Raw genomic sequence first — 22,932 nt, forward strand, 5'->3', positions numbered from 1 at the left:
TAGGATTCTACCTAGCACTTTAGACCCAGGAGGACTAAGCCTTCATAATTCTTTCTGCTGATTATTGGAAGAGTTAATCACTCGATAGAACTAACATTTCTAATAGAAGAGATTAGATGGAAATTAGATATAAGACCAAAAGACTCTTCATGGTGATGATGGAGTGGGAACCACTAGATTAAATGAACATAAAGACAGAGGGTAGATGCATTTCCTTTCTCACCCAAATGGTAGCTTCTGAGAAATATAGTTGCAAAAACATCTAGAAATACAGACGGGATGAAGAATGAGAGAAATCTGAGCACGCAGGGGAGGAGGGTAAGTGAAAATTCATTCTGTGTGTACTTGAAATTTCTGATTCAAGGGACCAGAACACATGTTATTAGCATTTTCAATTTTTCTGAATATCAAAGAGAACAAAAACTAAAGAGAATAACTCAGAAATAAAATGATGACAAGATAATTGTTTAATACGAAAATCCTTGGGTGGAGTACTAAGAGACTTCCATTTCAGTCCCAACACCTGGCAATTGATTGGACTTATTCTTAACTCAGTTTTCTTGTTGTAAAATGACACCATTCCGCTTTCTTCATGAAAATTATGTGGGTTGGATTGCAGGATAGAAGATAAAAAGTGGCTTAGAAGGAAAAAGAAAGAATATGCAATTAGTAAATAGTACCAGTTCTTGAGAAGTTTGGAATAGAAACATTTTACTCTTCAAACACATAACCTCTTTTTTTAGATTAAAGTAAACAAATCACTCTTTTACTATTACACAAATGCCGATTATTAAGTTTGTATAAAAATTAACTATAATTAGATAATGAAAGACAAGTAAATGAATCAGCAAGACATATAAACAGCAACATTGTCTAAGAATAATTCACCATCTAGACTGATTCTGTTGCATCTTGAGCTGGGCGTAATCCTGTGAAAACACACAGGATGTGAGATGAAGGCCAAATCAGCTGGTAATCAAGTGGCACCTCTGGAGGCTGAGAGTACAAAGTAGTCCCTGGAAGAGGCACTGGCAAATTGGTGGACTTGGTGGCAAAGGCTGATAGCAGCTCTCTTGGGCCATCGGGGGGACTTCATAGTCTGGTAGTTAGCTGTTGTCACCCAGCAAACACATACACCAAAAGAGAAGCCATTTCTTTTGTCTAATTAATAGGTAGTGCCAATGGAGATACCAGTGTTTCTCAAGCTGTCCTCTGCAGACCCCCTGCAGCACAGCCCTAGTAAAGTTCAATCCTGGGACCTACCCCAGACCAACGAAATCAAAACCTCTGCACCAGGGGTGAGAAATCTATATTTTAGGTATAATAGGTACTCCGGGTGCTTTCACTGAAAATCTCATAGTTTAAGGACTGCTGCACTCTCTTGCACAATGTGACTGTCCGCAAATATGCCATGTTCACAACATCCTCAATTCCTTTGCTTCTTCTCCCTCCAGGAACACTCCTCCCTTCTCTACTTTCTTCACCCCATGGGCTAAGATCCACTGGCTTCCTGGGGCTGTCCCCAACTTCTTGATCTTCCTTTCATGAACCCTAATTATGCTCCTTAATCCTGTCTTATTCTACTTTGTAACCTCTTTCATAGGTATAGTAAATCCACCTTCATTCCATTAATTCCTGCCTAGGGCAGAAAGATCCTGCTTTAAATGGTTTCCTTCTCTGACAAGACCTGTCTCCTAGCCACTTTTTTATTTTTAAATAAATGCTTTTGCTTCCTGTCTTTCAATACAATAGAAGGAATGGGTCTTAGAGCTCCATAAGAGCAGAAAGTCCTGAGGAGCAGATGTCTTCCAGAGAAAATGGGAGAAGTTCTCACTCCACCTCCACCACTGCACTGTTGAACTTCACTGATTGGACCTCAAGAGGTACAAGCTTTTTTCTATCACTATTGATGGTTTTGGTTTTTCCCTACATTAACCCCCTCAGCATCAAAATAAATTTAAACTGAAGACAATGTTTGTGCCTTTTCCCCAACTATACTATAATCTTAAGGGCTGAAATCTAGTCTTAATGCTTCTTACGTAATTCCTCCACCCTAGACATTTATTATTGTCTGCCCGCCCTCTTCCCTGGGAACTGCCACCCCCTCAGTCTTGTCATGATTCCTCCTTGACATTTTATGCAATGTGCCTCCAGGCTCCTGGTCACAGCTGATTGGTCTAGAGATGGGCACCTGATTTAAAGCTGTGTCAGTCAGTTCCTTTTCTCCCCAGGTATTTTGAAAACTGGGGAGACGTTTGAATTCAGATTGAGCTCAGGAGATGTTTCCCCTGTGTGGACCAGAAAAATGGAGGAAACTATTCTTTAGAAAGAGAGAAGAACGCTGTAGATAGCGGCAGATGGAGAGAGAGAAGCACATGAGTGATGGAGGAGTTTAGATGGGACTGTATTTCTACCACTGGGTATCTTTTGGAACTCACAGTTTTCAGAGTAAAGCCCCCATTTTATGTTAAGCTAGTTCTGGAGACTTCAGGGAAGACTCAGAGGGCAAGGGAAAAGGGAGTTGTGGATGGCCTCTAGATAGTCAGTCCACAGGATCTAATGAAACACGTATGATCTCACGTAATCCTCAAAATAATCATGTGTTTTTATGAAGCAATCATTATTATTCCCACTTGAAAAATAAGAAACCAAGGCTTAGAGGAGTTAAGTAACTTTTCCTAAAACCACTCTGTTACTAAGCTGGAGGTGGGCATGGGACTTGAGGCCCGCTCCATCTGACTCCACCATGCTGAACTGTCTTCAAGTGAAGGTCAACGGGTGTGATGCTGAGGGCTCTATTCATTCATATATATATATATGTATATTTTTGAGACAGAATCTCGCTCTGTCACCCAGGCTGGAGTGAAGTGGAACAATCTTGGTCATTGCAACCTCCAACCCCTATGTTCAAGCAATTCTCTTGCCTCAGTGTCCCGAGTAGCTGGGATTACAGGTGTGCGCCACCACCCTTGGCTAATTTTTGTGTTTTTAGTGGAGACGGGGTTTCACCATGTTGCCTAAGCTGGTCTTGAACTCCTGGGCTCAAGATACCCACCTGCCTCGGCCTCCCAAAGTGCTGGGATTACAGGTGTGAGCCACTGTGCCTAACCTGTTCATTCTTGCTCCCATACTCTCACGCCAAGCTAGGGGAATTTGAAAAAATTCTACAGGCCAATTCCGAGTCCTGGTGTTGATCCCAACTCCGTATGCTTGGCAGAGACTGTGATTTATGCTGCCCTCTGTAGGAAGTATGGAATGAGTAAAGGAACTGCCCAGCAGCTCAGAGACCTAGAAGCTGGCTGTTCTAAGAGGTTCTAAGAGGAAGCAGCTGGGAGCAGCAGTCCTGAAAGTTTCACTGCCAACAAGAACAGTTGGTATTGGGTGGCCATGCCAGAAGCAATGATCAAGATTCACTCTAGCAGTGCCAGTCACAGCCAGCACCAGATAACAGCAGGTGTCTGTGAGAATTGCTCAGAAGTCTTTATCCCTCTCCATCCTACCAGTGAGTTATGGTCACCCTTGATATTTCACATGGGGTTGTATAATGGGGTGTGGTAGGGACAGGAGAGGGGAGAAGAAGGTAGAGATCATCCCAAGAAGAGTAAAACAAACGGGAAGGGAGAGAGGTTCAGCAACTCTGAGCAAAAGTCTAGACCTCAGATTCTTGACCAAGAGCAAACAGACCCCTGAAAGATTCTTGACCAGAAGCAAACTGACTATTGAAAGAGGATAACACATCAATATACAAACTTTTAGTCTGGAGGGATGGCCTCTTAGCCCTCTCCTTTTGTATTTAAAGAAAGAGAAGTCCAGTTAGCTGGGTGGGTGGTGCACACCTGTAATCCCAGCTACTTGCGAGGTTGAGGCTGGAGAATCACTTGAAACCGTGAGGCAGAAGCTGCAGTAAGCCGAGATTGCGCCACTGCACTCCAGCCTGGGCAACAGAGTGAGACCCAGTCTCAAAAAAAAAAAAAAAAAAAAAAAGAAAAAGAAAAAGAAAAAAAGAAAGAGAAGCGAGAAGTTCAGAAAATTAAATAATTTATCTGACTCAGCTAGCTAAAGACAGAGTCTGAATTAGAGTACAGAATTGATTTCAAGCCGGGCTTGAGGTCTAGTAGATTTTCCTCTACAACACTCGTTCTATTTTCTTTGTGTAGCTATAGGATAAGTAAAACATTACATGGAGTGGCCTTGGCCATTTCTCATACCTGAGTAGATATACTCATCACTTTTCCCGACGTGAAAAGAACAAATAAAATTCCTTTAAAAGGCTTTTAAAAGCTTCATCTCCGGAAATCTATTTGTAAAAATTTAGGATGAGTGCTGAACTGCCAAAGGTCCTAAATATCTCTGAACTATCAGCATATTCATTCTTGTCCTCTTTTCCCTTAAATAAAGGTTGTGATGGCTTTAATATTCGAGTCGTTCTCCTTGGCATGCCCACAAACAAAAACCCTCTTTACACATGTTTCTTGTACTCAAGAACATGCAAAGCGTGATTTCTCCTGCGGAATCTCACTGTGCGCTCCTTGGATGCCACAAGGCAGCTGCAGCTCACGCGCCCCTGCAGCTCCTGGGTTCGTGTGAATGTCGCCTCCACTCTGGCTGGCAATGGAACAAGCCAGATGGTCTTGGGAGGCCTCAGCCCACCGCTTCCAAGTCATGAGCAAGCCTCTTTTCATTTCTAGGGATTTTAAAAAGACAAGAGAGTAGAGAGAAGACTTTTAAAATTCACCTTCCTTCCTTGACACCTTCTCTACTGTGAAATCTGATGAAAGGAATAAAGGGGAAAGGGCTGTTTGGAAGGAAATTTCCAGCTCCTAAGAGAATATTGAAGTTATTTTAAATGGTTCAAAGAGCTCCTAAAAGGAAATATTAATGGTAGGATGAATAAAAAAATCTTGAAATGGTTCAGAGGCGAGATATATATATATATATAAAAATTGGGTTGCAGTGGCTCATGCCTGTAATCCCAACACTTTGGGAGGCTGAGGTGGGTGGATCACCTGAGGTCAGGAGTTCGAGACCAGCCTGGTAAACATGGTGAAACCTGTCTCTACTAAAAATACAAAAATTAGCTGGGCGTGGTGGTAGGCACCTGTAATCCCAGTTACTTGGGAGGCTGAGGAAGGAGAATTGCTTCAGCTGAGATCGAGCCACTGCACTGCAGCCTGGGTGATAAAGCAAACCATCTCAAAAAAAAAAAAAAAAAGAATATTATAACTGTAATAGCATGTGTTGATGTCTATAGTATAGAGGAAAAGGTCAAAAGTATTGGTGGGCCAGAATTTTTCATCCTTTTGGGGATTTTTATTTCATTTTATTTTATCCATATTTACAAGAAAATTGCCTGAAAACCCAGGGAAGGCATGAGTAGCTTAATGCAAAATGTTTCAAAAGAAAATGCCTGTGACAAGGAAAGAAAGTTTGTGAAGGTGCATTTTAATTAAAATGTTATCTAGGCAGGGCGTGGTGGCTCACGCCTGTAATCCCAACACTTTGGGAGGCTGAGGCGGGCAGATCATTTGAGGTCAGGAGTTCAAAACCAGCCTGACCAACACGGAGAAACCCCATCTCTACTAAAAAAAAAAAAAAAAAAAAAAAAATTAGCCAGGCATGGTGACAGGCATCTGTAATCCAAGCTACTTGGGAGGCTGAGGCAGAAGAATCGCTTGAATCCAGGAGGCGGAGGTTGCAGTGAGCTGAGTGAGATTGCACTACTGCACTCCAGCCTGGGCAACAGGAGTGAAACTCCTTCTCAAAAAAAAAAAAAAAAAAAGTTATCTAAATGCATCATATTAGCAATTAAAAGCTACTGCTTGCCAAATTTGTGATTGCAGTTCTAATCTCTTCTCCAACCCATGGATTTCTAAATCCCATGCTTCTAATATTCTATGCATTGTAAATGCAAATTTGAATGTTTCCACCCTAGATGAAAACCCTTCAATGGCTCCCTATTGACTACAGAATAAAGCCCAAGTCCTGAATATATCACACAAGGCCCTTGTGACTTGTCCACATTCTCTCTAGCTGACATTGGTGTGTAAGACACGGATTGCCTCTACCCTATACCCCTATATCTTCATAGCTCAAAAAGCTCACAAAGGCTTCCTAATATCAAGGTGTTTTCTGAGCCAGAAAGCCAGGTAAGGGATTTTCCACTCCATCAGAATGGGAGCCCTGATACTGCTTTGCTGTTAAACTTCATTCTTTCATTGTACATTTATGGAGTGCCTATTTTTGTCAGGAACTGTATTAAATTGTAGGTATTTCAGAGCAAACAAGACACACATTATGACTACAAAGAGCTTACATACCTGATTAAACACTATTAGTTTCCTATTACTGCTGTAACAAATTATCACAAATTTGTAGCTTAGAACACCACCATTTTATTGTCTTACATTTCTGGAGGTCAGAAGTCTGAAATGAATTTCACTTGGATAAAATCAAGACATTGGCAGGGCTGCATTCCTTATGAAATCTATAGGGGAGAATCTGTTTCTCTTGTCTTTCTAGCTTCTAGAGGTTTTCTACATGCCTTGGCTTATGGTCTCTTCCTCCATCGTCAAAGCTAGTAATGTAGGATCTTCAGATCTCTTTCTGACTCTGTTTCTGTGGTTACATGTCCATGTCTAACTCTGACTCTTCTATTTCCCTCTTATGAAAACCTTGTGGTTATACTGAGCCCACTTAGATAATCTAGGATAATCCCCCTATCTCAAGATCCTTAACTTAAATCATATCTTTATAAAAACTCTTGCCACATAAGGTAACATATTCACAGGTTTTGAGGATTAGGATGTGGACATCTTGGAGGGTAGGGGTATTCTCTTAACCACACTCTGCTAGCAGTTTTATTTTGTCTGAATGAGCACTATTTGCTTATATGAAAAACATGTGTTGAGTGCCTACTATGTGCCAGGCACTGTTCTAGGTGCTGGGAATACAGCAGTGAATAAAGCAGACATAGAGTTCCTGCCCTCAGGGATCTTACCTTCTAGATGAAAGACAGACAATAAACCAACAAATGATTAGATAATACGTGAGGGAGTGATAGACTTCAGAGAGCAATAGAGCTGTGTGGGGAGTATGAGATTGGGGTGATTGCTATTTTGTAAAGGGTAACTATAACAATCAAGGTCTAGTTAGGAGAATGGAAGCTGTTCTTGGTCATTCAAACAGAGGGAATTTTTATTTTTTATTTTATTTTATTATTTTTTTGAGACAGGGTCTCTCTCTGTCACCCAGGTTGGAGTGCAGTGGTGCAGTCTTGGCTCACTGCAGCCTCGACCTCCTGGGCTCAAACGATCCTCCCACTTCAGCCTCCAGCTAATATTTTTGTATTTTTAGTAGAGACGGAGTTTGGCCATGTTGCAAAGGCTGGTCTCAAACTCCTGGCTTCAAGTGATCCGCCCTCCTCAGTCTCCCGAAGTGCTGGAATTACTAGCATAAGCCATCGTGCCTGGCCAAAATGAGAGAATTTTTATACAGGGGAACTACATGGTGGATGGAAGAGCTGATAAATTAACCAGGGTGATGAGGGAATCCAGAGATTTTTTTTTTTTTTGACATGGAGTTTTGCTCTTGTTGCCCAGGCTGGAGTGCAATGGCTTGATCTCGGCTCACTGCAACCTCCGCCTCCCGGGTTCAAGTGATTCTCCTGCCTCAGCCTCCCAAGTAGCTGGGATTACAGGCATGTGCCACCACGCCTGGCTAATTTTGTATTTTTAGTAGAGACGGGGTTCCTCCATGTTGGTGTGGCTGGTCTCTGACTCCCGACCTCAGGTGATCTGCCCGCCTCGGCCTCCCAAAGTGCTGGGATTACAGGCATGGGCCACCGCACCCAGCCAGGATTCTTAACACCAGGAACCTAATATCACCCTCCAGCTGAATTTATATCAGAGCCTGGGGATGGTTCTCACCCAGTGGAACCTGGGGCCATGGAGGAAATGCACTTGCTGCTAAAACTCTGCCTGAAGCACAAACAGAGAGGAGGAGAATGGCTTTCACTTGTCTCTTCCATCTGTCCAAATTCCTGTTATGCATCCTGATGGTTGAAACCAGCTGGAAGCCCCTGACAAGGCATCCTTGAAAACACGGCCCATGGGGGTCAGCCCTACTGCAAGGTAGAGCAGGACAAGAGAGAGCTCCCAAGAGCAAGCAGGCAGATTACCAACACAGTTACCTCTGTACAGACATCTAAACAGACCCAGAAAGTGCATCATGCAGATATTTGGGGAAAGAGCTCTCCAGGCAGATGAAAGAGCACATACAAGTCCTGGAGGCAGTAGAGCACCAGATGTAGTCAAAGAATAGCAGGAATGCCAGTGTAGCTGGGGTAGAAAGAGGGAGGGGAGAGAGAGGGATTGGGAGTCAGAAGAGTATACAGCTCTCTGGGCCAGAATGTGAACCGGGGCTTTTTCTCCGAGTGAGGTGAGAGGTCCTGGAAGCTTTGTGAGCAGAGAAGTGACAAGATCAGACTTACTCATGCTCCATACTCTGGATCCTGTGTATAGAACAAATGATTTGAGGGGAAATGCAGGAGTAGGGAAACCAACTAGGGAGACCAGTAGGGAGACAATTGTGATAATCCAGGTGAGAAATGGCTTGAATCAGAGAGGTGGAGCTGCAGTGGGTGGAAGTGATTGGATTCTACACATATTTTGAAGAAAGGACCATCAGAATTTGTTGATGGTTTGGATGTGAGAGAAATAGAGGAGTCAAAGACGATTCCAAGACTTTTGCTCTGAACAAAACCTCTGAACCTCTGGGAAGATACCCTTAACGGAGATGGGGAAGACTGCTGGAGGGAAGTGGTTTTTTTTTGTTTTTTGTTTTTTTTTTTTTTGACAGAGTCTCACTCTGTTGCCAGGCTGGAGAACAGTGGCTTGATCTCGGCTCACTGCAACCTCCGCCTCCCAGGTTCCAATGATTTTCCTGCCTCAGCCTCCTGAGTAGCTGGGACTACATGTGGCGCCACCACACCCAGCTAATTTTTGTATTTTTAGTAGAGATGGGGTTTCACCATGTTGGCCAGGATGGTCTTGATCTCTTGACCTTGTGATCGAACCGCCTCGGCCTCCCAAAGGGAACTGGTTTTGAGAGGGATATCTGGAGTTCAGAAGGGCACTGGCTTTGCGGGGAATACTTGGAGCTAATCAATTTTAAATATGTGAAGTTTGAAATACCTAGTACATAATCAGTTGCAGATGTTGAGTAGCAGATGGATGTACAAATTTGGAGACAGGGGAGATGACTAGCCTGGAGGTGTAAATTTGGAAGTATTTAATGTACAGATGTTATTTAAAACTATCAGACTGGTGAGCTTACCACAGAGTGAAAAGAGACCACAAAGAGATGTCCGAAGTCTGAGTCCTGCAGTCTCCTATGTTGAGAAGTTCAAGACCAGAAAGGTAGAATAAGAACTAGGATCGACTCTTGGCTCAGAAGACAAGGGAAGAAAACATTTCAAGAACCAACATGGTTGCCTTCTTCTCTGCTGCTGAGGGCTCCAGCCAGGTGAGCTTGGAAGTTGAGCACCAGATTTAGCAATGAGGAAGTCACTGATGCCCCTGAGAAGACCTGTTGCTGTGGAGTAGTGGGGGTGAAAGCCTGCTTGGAGTGGATTCAAGGGAAGGGAAGGATAGGAATTGAAGACATCAAGCATGGAAGAGCCTTTTGAAGATTCCAGTTATAAAATGAAGCAGGGGGAGACATAAAAATCTAGGAAGCATTTTACTTTTTACCACGGCAGATATTCCAGTATGCTTGTAAACCCTTAGAAGTGAAGCAGTAGAGAAGGAAAATTTGCTGATTCAAGAGAGAGTGGTGACAGTTGCTGAATCAATGTCCCTGAGTTAGAGGCGATGGCACTAATGCACAGATCTAGAGGCTAATCTCGGCTAAGAGCACCGAGAGTTCATAAGTGACAGGAAGGACAGAGGAGTATATGCAGACAGATGCGGGTAGGCTGGTAGACAGAGTGGTAGAGAGGGTATGTGTATTCAGTTCTCTTCTGATTATTTCTATTTTACCAACAAAAGAGGGAGCAAGGCCATTAGCTGGAAGTACTAGGAGAGGTTTAAGGAGGAGAAGGTGTGAAATAGTCCTTTAAAGAGGAGGGAACAGTACAGGGAAGTATAGCAGTTTTGCTGTTAATTGATTAACAGAATGTTAATTGGTTATAAAGTACTTGGTGTTTTAAACTAGTAATGAATACTACTATGTAAATGAGAGAAGAGGCATTTTCTAAGGAATCCAGTATTCACGTAAACAGAGTCACACCAATAAGGTTAAAACAATAAAACCCTAAAATTGAAACAACATGGGATATCACTTAATCCTGAATAATTTTGAGGGCACTTCGGATCTTTGTAATGATTCAGAATAATCTTTCTAAATATCACTTAGAATAATGCCCTGTAGATATACAGCTACTGGAGTTCTGAACTAAAAGGCCAGTTAAATCAGATTTCAAATGTAAAACATGCAAATGTGAGTCAGTGTTTATAACATTAAAAAATACATACAACTTCTTTGTATGGTAGGCCTCTGTGTCAAAATTCATTCTATATTTGGTATATTCTATACATTAGGGTGTTTTGTGGGGTAGAATAACCAGAGAGAAATGGATTCACCTGGGTTTTAACAAACTAAGAAGCAAATAGGAAGGGAGTAACATAGTAAATGACTAGATGTTCTTATCACTAGAAAGGTTACATATCCTTTGTGTTGGAGGGCAAAGGGAAGGGATTGAGCAGAGATGGGTAGAGAAGCCAAGAAAGAGAGTGGACAGGAAGTGGACTGAGATCTAGTCTGTGCTCTTGGCAAACTCTCCATTCCTCCTTTCCCCCTTCTGCTGCCTGACATCTGCTATTTTGAAACCCTAGGAAGGTCAGGAGGATACAGCAGGAGTGACTGACCTAGAGGATGTGCAGTTGAAAACTAGGCTTTGGTAGCTTTCACTTTTTATCTCCTTTAGAAACAAGGATGAAAGTTCTGCCATCAGTGAGGGATAAATAGTAGCCCAGGGCCTTGAAAAAGCAGTTTTAGATCCCTGGGACAATTTCTACTATTTTACTATGTCTGAAGATTAGGGAAGTTATTTTTGTAATTTGAGGCCAACACCCATCTCTTGAGCCTTATAAGAAGCACTGAAGAATGTTAATAGAGTTGGCTAGCATTTGGGTCAATTATTTCAAATGGCTATCTGGGAGTCATAAAACAGATGGCCCTGAAATTGTACTGTGTTGGTGGATGTAGATTGGCAGCCATCCTTTAAGGGCAAAATTATGTTAAAAGCTAAGCCAGAACAAATGAGCAACAACTGATTTATAATATTTTGCAATGTTATGAAAAATGGTTTCTTAAAACAGATTCACAGGACTGATGGTGATGTTCCATTGTGTTTCTTTGTGAAAATATATTAAACATACCAGTAAATGAATCTGAGGCCTACCCTCCCTCTCTCCCTTCTTTCCTTCCTTCCTTCCTTCCTTCCACAGATCTTGCCTTCCTTCCTTCCTTCCTTCCTTCCTTCCTTCCTTCCTTCCTTCCTTCCTTCCTTCTTTTCCTTCCTCCCTCCCTCCTTCTTTCCTTATAGTTATTTTGGGAGTATGGATGTATTTAGTTTGGGTCTTTGGTTTTAATTAGAATATTTATTAAATAACAAGGAATCTGCTTTGAATTAGTGTAAAAGCAAATCATGAACTGTAGATTACCTTTGAAATTACTGTAACGTGGTCAATATTTTTGTTGCCTTTGTAGTTGAGACAGGGAAATTTTGAAATAAAATTGTCAACATTTAAAGAAAATTGTCAACATGTAGCTACTCTTTGTGAAACTGACCTATAAAATCAAACTGTTTTGTCATTTGCTGTAAAAGGAAGATTTGTTATTCATTGGAAAATTTTATAGGTCTAAGAGCTCTTATATGAAATATATATATACACACAAACACACACATATGTATATATATATTTAGAGACAGGATCTCACTGTGTTGCCCAGGCTGGAGTGCAGTAGTGTGATCAGAGGTCACTGCAGCCTTTAATTCCCGGGCTCAAGTGATTCTGAAGCCTCAGTCTCCTGAATAGCTGGGACTACAGGTGCATGTCAACATACCTAGCTAATATTTTTTATTTTTGTAGAGACAGGGTCTCTCTGTGTTGCCCAGGATAGTCTCAAACTCCTGGCTTCAAGCAGTCTTCCCACTTGGGCCTCCCAAAGTGCTGGGATTACGCATGTGAGCCACCATGCCGGCCAGCTATGGAATTTTAAAGCTGTAATAACCTAACATGTGGGGTACCCCCCACAGAGGAACAATCAGAGAGATTAAATAACTTCTCAAGGAGACTCAATTATTAGTGGCACAGAAAAACTTAAACCCTAGTTTCCTGACTTTGTCTAGTATCACCTAGGTTTCTAATACATAAACTTTCATTGACAGGATTTAAACTTGCAAGTGACTGAAAAGTTTTGATTGCCTAGTCCTCATATGCTTAGGTTCATGCTTTAGGTTTCTAGTTCTGTGGGACTGAGTTACATAATGGTTTTCCCATGTTCATGGATAGGAATTTTAAAAGTTGAGATATAATCCACATACCATGGAATCTATTTTTACTCATTCATTTTGAAATCTAAAGTTTAACTTCTATTCACAATATCCATTTGACTTAAGCAGTGAGTATATAATAACCCTCACTTCAGAAAAGTTTCTACAGTTAAAAGAAGACACAGGCCTGAAAAGAGTTCATCTTCATCCTTAATAGCATTTTGGAGTAGTTATAAAGGCGCCTGAGGATGCCTAATGATTTAAAAAAAAAATGGTGAATAGGGTTTTTATGAGGAAGATGTGGAGAAAGCAGAGATTATTACCATTGAAAAAGACAAGGTGTTAACAGAAATGGGAGGGTAGTTTATAATAAGAGTCCAAACTTGACTGTACTTTTTAGGGTAGGGCCAAAGGCAAGTACTGAGGACAGGTATGGACTGTTGCGTTCAACTTTTTAAAAAAGTAGCCAATACCTAGTATGGACCAAGCCTGCGGAGTCACTGAGAATACAGAGATGAATGAGCCAGTTCGTGAAGGAGCCTAGTCTGGGTGTGTGTGCGAGTTGAGAAGAGAAGGAGGGAGGGAGCATGGGGGATGTGGGGGTGGAGGAATGAGATTGAAAGAAAAGGCTGAAAAACTGAATATATGGTAAAATTTGGGCTGCAGATATGTGCTGGCTCTTAGGCAGAAACCTGTCCCAGAACCTCTTAATACATTAACCTCATTTGCCAAATTTGGCCAGGTATCTTGACGGTGGTCTTCTAGAGATGCCCTCTTGAATCGGTTTAAAAATTATCCTGCCGCAACCATCCCTAGCTTTCCCCACCGCCAGTGCGCGAGGCAGGTTGAAAACTGCACCCACGTTTGCAGCCTCTGCTCTCCGCAGGAGACAGGAATCCAGGGCTTTGCCGTCGTCATAGCAACCAGAAGTTCCGCGGTCCCCTACCCTCCCGCGACTTCTTCCACTTCCTCCGCCCGCAAGGCCCAGCCGCCGCTTCTCTCGCGAGACTTGCGCGCAGTGCCGAGCCGCTCCGTGGTGATCTCACCCGAGACTTGGGGGAGAGGGAGGAGTGAAGGAGGGGAAGGAATGGGGCGGGAGGCGGGGCGGAGAGGGGAAGGGCGAGTGAGGCGCCGCCACTGCCGGCAACTTTGTGAGCTAGTTCAGTGCGTGCGTGAGCGAGTGAGCGAAAAGTCAGTGCAGCGCCGAGTCCCCGGCTGGAGGGTCCCCGGGGAGGGCCAGGTCTGGGCCCCAGAGGCCGCCCCCGCCGCCACTCCATCCCCTCCCGCCTCTGTAGCTCCCTCCCCATTTCCTCCCCCACCGGTCCTCGGGGCCTTCTCGCCCCCGTAGGCACTTACCTGTCCCCTCCCCCACGCGGTACGCACCCCCCATCCCCCCCTACCTCGCGCCCATCTCGGACCCTCGGAGCCCGGACCCCCGCACTTGCTTCCCGTATTGGGCGCCCCCTCAGTTTTTTCTCCTGCGGGCGGGCGGGATGGGGGGCGCTGAGCCTCGGGGACGGCGCGAGCCGGGGCCCGGGCGCCTAGACAATAGTTGATGCCCGAGGACGGGGCCACCTCCGCCTTCTCCTCGGGAGCTCGGCCCCCGCCGGCCGCCCGCCAGCCTGCATTCCGGGTCCCCCTCGGAGCCAGGCTCGGGAATTGGGCTGATTCTGCCCCCGCCTCCCTCGGGCCCCCCTCCGCTCCGCGCTCGGCGCCCGCCCCGGCCCGGCCTCGCCGCTCTCCGCAGAGGAGGCGGCGAGTGAGCGCGCGCCGGCCGTCTACACGGTTTCTCTTTCTCCCCAGGGAGAGCGCGCGGCGGACGCGCCCGGGACGCGCGGCGGCACCGGGAGGCCGGGCCGAGCGGTAAGTGGTCCCCGCTCCCGGGTCCTGGGGGTAGTGGGGGTGCAGGACCGCTGACAGCCCCCTGCCCTGTTTCTGGCCGGGGTTGGGGTCCAGGGCCCGGAGCAGGACCCCAGGAGGCCGGTTAAAGTTTGATTTTCGATTTGGTGGCTTGCTGATAGCGCAACCTGGCGGGGGCGAATCCGGCTCTACCGCGCCAGGCGCGCGCGCACACACCCCAGAACCCGAATCTGCACAACTACTGGGTAGGCGCCTCTGCGGGAGGCCAGGAGACCCGCGTCCCCGTCCGGGCGGTTGCGTCCACCCCGCTGAGCTGGTCGCCACCTGGCGACCCTTCCTTTCCAGTCACCTGGGTGAGCGCTTTGCAGCCTGAGCTGGAGTAGTAGGCAGGCCGAGTTGGCTGAGTTGTGGGAAATGGAGACAAACAGCTCGGTGCCTGAGGGTGGTTAATTTCCCCTTTGGGGGTCTTGGGGACATGAAATTTTGGGATGCTGTAACCTGATTTCCAGGGAGCGAGTAAACCGCGAAAGGGCTGGGGAGGCGCGAGGGTGCTGCAAAAAGAACTTTTCCTCCTTCGCCCCATCTGTTACCAGCTTCTCTCCTGACCTTAAAGGAAATTTCCGAGGCTCTTAAAAAATCGCTCCACGGCATTTCTAGGTGGACCAGTAATCGTGTTGGGCAGGTTGAAATTGCATCGCGGTTTGGAAAACAGAGAGACATGGGAAATGGCTCACTTTCAATGAAGATGTTTAGCTGAATTGTTGGCATTCGTTTTCTAAGGGAAGCATTTGGGGATTGATGGCTCCTAGACTACGTTTACCTTACAGATTTTATTTTCGCTGACGGGTAGTTTAGAGGCAGCATTCACTGAAATGCATACTACCTGTGAAACGATCATGTTTCTAAACTGGAGCCAGCGATGCGATGCAAATTTCAGAGTAAAGGTGTCGACTTTTATCAGGTTCCAGGTCTATCTGGATGGACTGGGATTGGCGTTTCCTCTATAAAGCAAACCTTTCATGTTGAAACTCTGAGTCAGACTCTTAAAGCCATTGTTTTTATGCTGGTACTCTGTGGGAGTTAAGTGTCAACTTTCTCCTGTTTTCTCCTATGGAGTATCCGACCAAGGCAAAGATTCTCTGACCGAATCTTTTGGAAATGTACAAGGTTAGATCATACTGAGTTCTGCGGCCAGTTTAGTAATAGTATTAATTTTCTGTATAATCCTGATTTAACGACTTTCATTTTTCTCTTCGTTTCTTGAAAGCTGCAATTAAGCTACCTTTACCAGGATTAAAAAAAGGATAATATGGAACAGTGGTAATAGCAGTAGGTCTCAGCTAGTTTATTACGGCCACTGATGTGTCCAACTATTAGATGACATCCCAGTTATTAACTATGATATTAATATTAAAACATTTTCCCATGGAATCAATTATGCTAAAGCATTAACAATTAACAGTGCATTTACAATGATGAGTGATTGTTTCCACATAAATGGTTAGAGGCAAAATAAGAGATTTGGGTGATGAATGACTTTATGTCTCTGACAACTAATTTTCTTATCTCATTAATGCTTAAGTAAAGGACTCTTGAAGTTGACTGTCATTTGATTTTTCTAGTTGACTGAGAGAACAAGTTTGGTGAGTGGCTTGAGACAGTCAGTAGGTGTTGCTGTTGTTAGCTTCTCTGCAGTTCCTGCTTCTGCTCCTCGAGTTTGAAATTGCAATTCTGGTACAGTGAACTTTTAAAATCTGAAGTATCAGTCAGTGATAGTTGTGATTTCATTGGAGGATTCTATGGCAAGGTTGACTTGAACTCCAGGTAATAATTGCAAAGCAGCTCTCTGATACTTTGTATTGAGATTCATTTAACTCTTCATTTGTCTCTGCCCTTTCACTAGTATTTTCAGGCTTCTGCATTTGCTTTGCTTTTGCTTTGAAGTATGTGTGTAATTTTGGTATAGTGCCCCCACCTTGATTGTTTAGGAACTTTTAAAAACACCTTCTAGTAAGTTTATTGAAGTCATAGATTGAGGATTGCTTGGGATTAGCAGTTTTGTAGACTTTGGGGGAATCTTGGTTGAGTTGTGATGTGTATATGTTCTATGTTAAGTTGCAGTCTGAATTTTTAGATAAATGACTGTTTTTCTTTTTTTCAAAAATCTCTTTGAGCTGTGAAATGGGAGCATGAGGAGAGCTGAAATGGTATGAGAGTGAAATTTGGTGGAAAGTTTGTTATAATTAAAAATATGACTATGTGCCTCTTATCAGTCCTTACCATTGTATTATCATTGTTATTGGTCCGTATCAGTGCACAAATAAAGTATGAATATCCTGAAGGTTTTTTTGTGACATCTCAGATTTAAGCCTTTTGGTTCACTGACCATATTAGATTTTCTCTATGGAAGACAAATAGACTCATTCCCATAATAAAGAACTAGAGCTCTGATAGAGCACACTTTTTTTTCCCCTTTGGATCAAATCATGGAAGTTCAAATCTGAAAATAAATTCAGAAATTCCTTTTTTCCCCATTGCATCCCTATATTCCTAAGCTTTTGAGTGGTGAGTCAAGCAATATTTATTGATTGCTGCTATCTGGCAGGTGCATTTTTGGTTTCTGTGATTCCAGTGATGAGCAAAAGAGTGTACCTGGCCGCATGGAACTTGTAGTCCAGTGGGACCATTTGTAGTAATATTTCCTGGCATGGAGTTATGGTATCCTGATGTCCCCATAAAGGTTATACATAATAGGCAATTATTTTTGAATTGTAATATATTTAAACATTTTGAAATAATGTAGCCTACTATTTGTCCTCAGAAGGTGTGGGTTTCAGATACCTGCCCTGCCATTTTCGTTGTGAGATACTGAAAAATAATTGAACTTCTTTCTGAACTTTACTGTTGTTTCCTGCAGAGATGGGCTCAAAACTTGCTTCACAGATGAGCTACAAAAATTAATGAGAATATATGTATGAAAGTACTTTGTAAACTATAAAGTCTTATTTGTGATAGGGTTTTCTTACTTTTTGTTGGACAGATTCATGGATTGTTGGAACTAGGAGGGATTTTGACTCATTTGGCTCATGTTTCCCATTTTACATATGAGGAAACTGAAGCCCAGAAAGTGGAAGTGATTTGTTGAAGATTGTAGAACTGGTTAATAACTGGGCAGTGATTGGAAGACAGATGTCCATATTTAATTATATTTGTTTATTTTCTGTTTTTTTTCCCCCTACCTTAGAGCCTGTTATGTTAAAATTTTACTGCTTTCTCCCCCCACTTAAGAGTTCAGTATTTATTAAATATCCAAAATGAGGAGATGCAGAACTTAAGGAAACGAACAATCTATGGTAAGGTTGTAAAGCTATGAAAACAACATTGATGTAGTGTTTGGTAACCAAGCTTCATAGTTACTCAAATGACAAAATTATGGAAAAAGAAAATATGAGTTAAAGTTTCTGCATAGTAGAGCCTGTAGGCTTTCTTATTTTGTTTCATTTTTAAAGAAATCTTTATTAGCTCAGAGCATAATGTACTCTTTAGCTCTTTAGAAAAGCTAAACTCAGTTTATTTTGGTTTGTCTTTTTCTTCTTTTTTAAAACTCATTTCCATTTGCAGAAGAAATTAGGTGTACCATTTTTGTTTCTGGACCATGGCCAACTGAATTTTAGACCTTTTTTCTCAGCGACACGTAAGGGTAACCAGAGATTGGGGCTGGAGGTGTTAGTCAGGTGGAGAGATAAAACGGGACATAAAACAGGAACATGTAGAGCTTCCTGTTGAAAATGGGGCTGATTTATGTTGTGCCACCCTACCTTCCAGTAGAGTAATCTGAGCCAGCAGAGAAGAAACTTCCCTGCTGGTTTGGTGAACGCTCTTGAGGTAAGGGGAGTTCCTTCTCCCGGGAGGAATAAGCATTGTGGTATTCTGCCAGTGCTCACACAGAAGTTTGGGTCTTATTCTACAGACAGATGCAGTAAAATAAGGGTGTTCCACTATCCCTGGAGATTGACAATCCGACCTTCTACCTGCTGCACTTCTGCTTCTTTGGTGTAAAAAATTGGCCTCATTGAATTTTGCTGTTAGTTTTTTTCTGTGCCCAGCTAATCAAAAACAAAAACAAAACCCACACACTTTGATGACACCTTGCTTTCAAAGGTCTTATTTAAGTTCTTAGATGCTTTATTTATTCTTAGATGCTAGCTCATTCATTTTTTTCAGTGATTTGTTGATGAGCTCTGAAGTGAGTCTTAGAAGCATGGGCAAGATTTGTGGCTTCTGGGTCTTTTAAACATGGATGATTTGCATAAGGGACAGAACAACACAGTGATTTGGTTGATTTGGTTTGTAATCATGAGGGTACAAAAAACCATCAGGGCAGATCTTTTAACGGTAGGTAATGTTCCCCAGTCAACAACCATTTTCTCCTTTTATTCTGGCCTGCAGAGAGTAAGATAACCCCATCTGCAAACAGAACAGCGTGTTTTCTTAAAGGCATAGAGAGATGACACCAAAATGACATGGAGGGATGTCAGGGGCTTCTTTAGCTGGCCCGTAGTAAGTAGTAGTGTGTTGGTGGGTGTGCCACAAAGTCAGGTGAAGCCATTTCTCTTCGCCTCTGGAAGTCTGGGATGAGAAACTTCAACCTGTAGATTTCCAATTTGTTGCTTGTCATGTTGCACTAAGTTCTCCCTCTAATTAGGATTGTAGTATGCCTAAGTTTAAATTGCAGGAAGCAGGCAATTACATAATGTTAGATTTCCCTTTTTCCAATTCAAGAGAGGCAGGAGAATGTGTGCTTGTTGGGAATGCCAGCTTGGGGAGGGAGAATTGCTGGTTCACAAAAACTTGGGGGTCACTCAAAGGCAACTTGAGCAGAACTGACAGCCAGTGCTGCTGCCATTGGATTCCTTTTTCCCTCTTTCCTCCCACAGAGCAGGTCTAGGTTAAATGAATTTCACAGATATGAAAGTTAATTGTGGTTATTTCTCTTCCCTTTCTACTTTTTCCATAAAACCTTTTACCAAAGCTATGAACAGGTATAGTCATTGATGGTTTTGTGGTTCAGCGACTTGCTTCCCTTTTTTTTTTTTTTTTTTTGAGATGGAGTCTTGCTCTGTCACTTAGGCTGGAGTGCAGTGGCGCTACCTCGACTCACTACCACCTCTGCCTCCTGGGTTCAAGTGATTCTCCTGCCTCAGCCTCCCGAGTAGCTGGAATTACAGGCACACGCCACCACACCCGCTTAATTTTTATATTTTTAGTAGAGACAGGGTTTCGCCATGTTGGCCAGGCTAGTCTCAAACTCCTGACCTCAGGTGATCTGCCTGCCTCAGCCTCCCAAAGTGCTGGGATTACAGGCGGGAGCCACTGTGCCCAGCCGACTTGCTTCTTTTTGTAATGAGTTCTGAACTGCTCAAAAGAAAGCTATTGAGAAAGAAAAGCAAAGGGCTGTGTGCCTAACGACCTTGTTCCTATAATCAAGACTTGACTATGGTCAGTGTCTTTTACTTTGGCCTCAATGTTATCGTTCTGTAATTCATTTTCTTCATATTGTAAATTATTTATCTAGATAGGAAATCTAATTTGCTTTTTTTTTTTTGAGATGGAGCCTGTCACCCAGGCTGGAGTGCAGTGGTGCGATCTCTGCTCACTGCAACCTCTGCCTCCTGGGTTCAAGTGATTCTCCTGCCTCAGCCTCCCAAGTAGCTGGTATTACAGGCATATGCCACCACACCCAGCTAATTTTTGTCTTTTTGATAGAGACAGGGTTTCACCATGTTGGCCAGGCTGGTCTAGAACTCCTGACTTCCAGGGATCCTCCCGCCTTGGCCTCCCAAAGTGCTGGTATTAAAGATGTGAGTCATTGCGCCCGGCCTAATTTGGTAATTTTTGAACTCATTGCCTTTCCTTTAATGGTCTCTACCTCCCAGAATTGATTGAACCTTTGTGTTTTTTTTTTTTTTTTTTTTTTTTTTTTGAGACGGAGTCTCGCTCTGTCACCCAGGCTGGAGTGCAGTGGCCGGATCTCAGCTCACTGCAAGCTCCGCCTCCGGGTTCACGCCATTCTCCTGCCTCAGCCTCCCGGGTAGCTGGGACTACAGGCGCCCGCCACCTCGCCCGGCTAGTTTTTTGTATTTTTTAGTAGAGATGGGGTTTCACCGTGTCAACCAGGATGGTCTCGATCTCCTGACCTCGTGATCCGCCCGTCTCGGCCTCCCAAAGTGCTGGGATTACAGGCTTGAGCCACCGCGCCCGGCCTGAACCTTTGTTTTATTTTTTTTTTTTGAGACGGAATTTTTGCTCTTGTCATGCAGGCTGGAGTGCAGTGGTGCGATCTTGGCTCACTGCAACCTCTACCTCCTGGGTTCAAGCGATTCTTCTGCCACAGCCTCCTGAGTAGCTGGAACTACAGGCACACGCCACCATGCACAGCTAATTTTTTGTATTTTTAGTGGAGATGGGCCACCATAGTGGCTAGGCTGGTCTTGAACTCCTGACTTCAGGTGATCCGCCCACCGCTGCCTCCCAATGTTCTGGGATTACAGGCATGAGCGCCCGGCCTGAACCTCTGTTGTTAAAAATGTTTCTTTTCAGTTCTTGATGCTCTCAGAGAAGCAGCTGCTAACTGGACTGTGGTATCCCATGCCTTCAGGAAGAGAGAGTCTGCTTATTCGGAGGTGCTTATAAGATAGGGAAATATTAATCAATAGGATGTCCTAAAATTTTCACCAAGTTTGACTTTTATTGTTTACTTCACCTGTATATACCTAGGAATAAAAATAGAGTCAGTTTTTTTTCCATATTCTTGCAAGAAGCGTGGGGCTGTGGCTCTGAACTATACTGCTTGACTTTTAAAGACTTTTCAAAAACACAAGTTCTTGAAATGAGGATTAAATGTGTAGTTGATTTAACTCCTCACTTTTCCGTAACCATACTTTTGGTTGCTCCACTGAAGACCTCAGAAGCTTCTGCCAGCGTGCTTTCCTAGAGCCTAACTTCTTAGTACTGGTATTTGACATACGAAGAGAGTGCTCTGTGTGCATATGTGTGCATGCTTGTGTGTGTGTTTGTGTAGTGGGGGCAGGTTTGACTCCTAGCTCAGAATGTGCTCTTGGGAAACATGTTAGGAAGCCTGAATATGGTTCCTAAACCATGTCTCTTTTCCAGTTTGAGAAATGCCTGTGGTTCTTCAGAGTCTCAGTGTTGTTTTATTTTTTAAATTAGGATCTTAATGATGATGCTTTGTAACAGGAAGCAAGGTATAGTAAATTGCATAACAAAATAATGTTTCAGTAGATAAATGGTAGGTTACAGAGAGCTGTAGGATTCACAGAAAAGGCTTATTAAAAGTTCAAGAACCTCAGCCTAATAATTGCTTTGGATGAGATTGTTCTGAAGGCCATTTTCAAGGTGGTGGTTAAAAGTAGTGGTTTTCTGTGGTTTGGATAGGATGTGTGTTTCGGGGAAGCAGTGAGTGCTTGGGTAGAGAATCACAGTGAACCTTGAGGCCTTTCTCCTGGGGGAGAATGCTAGATATTGAGGTTGATGGGTAATTTCAAGAAGCTTAGTAAGTGATTCTGTTATGCTTCTTCCCCACTTAGTTGAAAACACAGTGACTTTTATGTAATTTTTAGATCTGTGCTTGACAATAAGGTAAGTAAGTAGTGGACTTAAACCAGAGTGCAGCGAACTGGGGATTATAGAAACTTCATTTTGGATGGGTGAAAAGGAGAGCCTCTGGATCTTTCGTAGAGGCCCATTGATTCAAAAAGACAACTTGGAAGAACTCCTCAAATGACTGCCAGCAGTTTAAAGGGTCAGGCTGCTGAGACTCCTGCAGTGGAGATGGGACATGTACATGCAATTTGATAATTGTATGTTAGCACTTCTTTTAAAAAAATTGTAGTAAAAACACATAAAGTTGACCATTTCAACCATTTTTAAGTGTTCAGTAGTATTAAGTATATTCACCTTGTTGTGAAACAGATTTCCAGGACTTTTTCATCTTGCAAATCTGAAACTCTGTAAGCGTTAAACATTGGCCCCCATTTCCACCTCCCACAGACTCTGGCAACCATCATTCTTTCTGTTTCTGTGAATCTGACTACTTGAGGTAACCTCATATAAGTGGAATCATGTAGTATTTGTCTTTTTGTGACTGAATTATTTGACTTAGCATATAATCCTCAAGGTTCATCAATGTTGTAGCATGTGACAGGATTTCTGTCTTTCCAAAGGTTTAGTAGTATTCCATTGTATGAGTATACCACATTTTGTTTATCCATTTATCTGTGGATAGATGTTTGGGTTACTTCTACCTTTTGGCAGTTGTGATTGTTGCTGTGAATGTGGGTGTGCAGATACCTCTTCAAGACCCTGATTTTCATTATTTTGTATATATACCCAGAAGCAGGATTGCTGGATCATATGATAGTTTTATTTTTAATTTTTTGAGGAACCTCTATACTGTTTTTCATAGTTGTACCATTTTACAATTTCGTCAATAGTTC

General features: G+C 43.2%; 1 protein-coding gene and 1 long non-coding RNA gene across 43 annotated transcripts in view; one reads left to right on the forward strand and one right to left on the reverse strand.

Annotated features, from left to right (window-relative positions):
* Positions 1 to 15,092, reverse strand: part of LOC135972006 (uncharacterized) — a 29,202-nt gene extending 14,110 nt beyond the window's left edge. The window contains exons 1-2 of one of the 3 annotated variants that reach the window (XR_010588538.1): positions 14,915 to 15,092; positions 3,837 to 3,958 (exon numbers count right to left, since the gene is read on the reverse strand). This is a non-coding gene — a long non-coding RNA (uncharacterized lncRNA). The remainder of the gene's footprint in view (positions 1 to 3,836; positions 3,959 to 14,914) is intronic. The other 2 variants (XR_012415917.1, XR_012415916.1) reach the window with 2 other exon arrangements.
* SIPA1L1 (signal induced proliferation associated 1 like 1) overlaps positions 13,720 to 22,932 on the forward strand; it is a 409,504-nt gene continuing 400,291 nt past the window's right edge. For 19 of the 40 annotated variants that reach the window (XM_065548984.1, XM_073997673.1, XM_073997664.1 and 16 more), the window contains exons 1-2: positions 13,720 to 13,747; positions 14,360 to 14,419. The gene's annotated coding sequence lies outside the window, so the exon portion shown is untranslated. Of the gene's footprint in view, positions 13,797 to 14,073; positions 14,420 to 14,635; positions 14,770 to 22,932 lie in introns of those variants that run through there. The other 21 variants (XM_065548978.1, XM_073997672.1, XM_073997682.1 and 18 more) reach the window with 3 other exon arrangements.

Source organism: Macaca fascicularis, chromosome 7 (genome assembly GCF_037993035.2).
Source record: "Macaca fascicularis isolate 582-1 chromosome 7, T2T-MFA8v1.1".
In the NCBI taxonomy this organism is placed as follows: domain Eukaryota; kingdom Metazoa; phylum Chordata; class Mammalia; order Primates; family Cercopithecidae; genus Macaca; species Macaca fascicularis.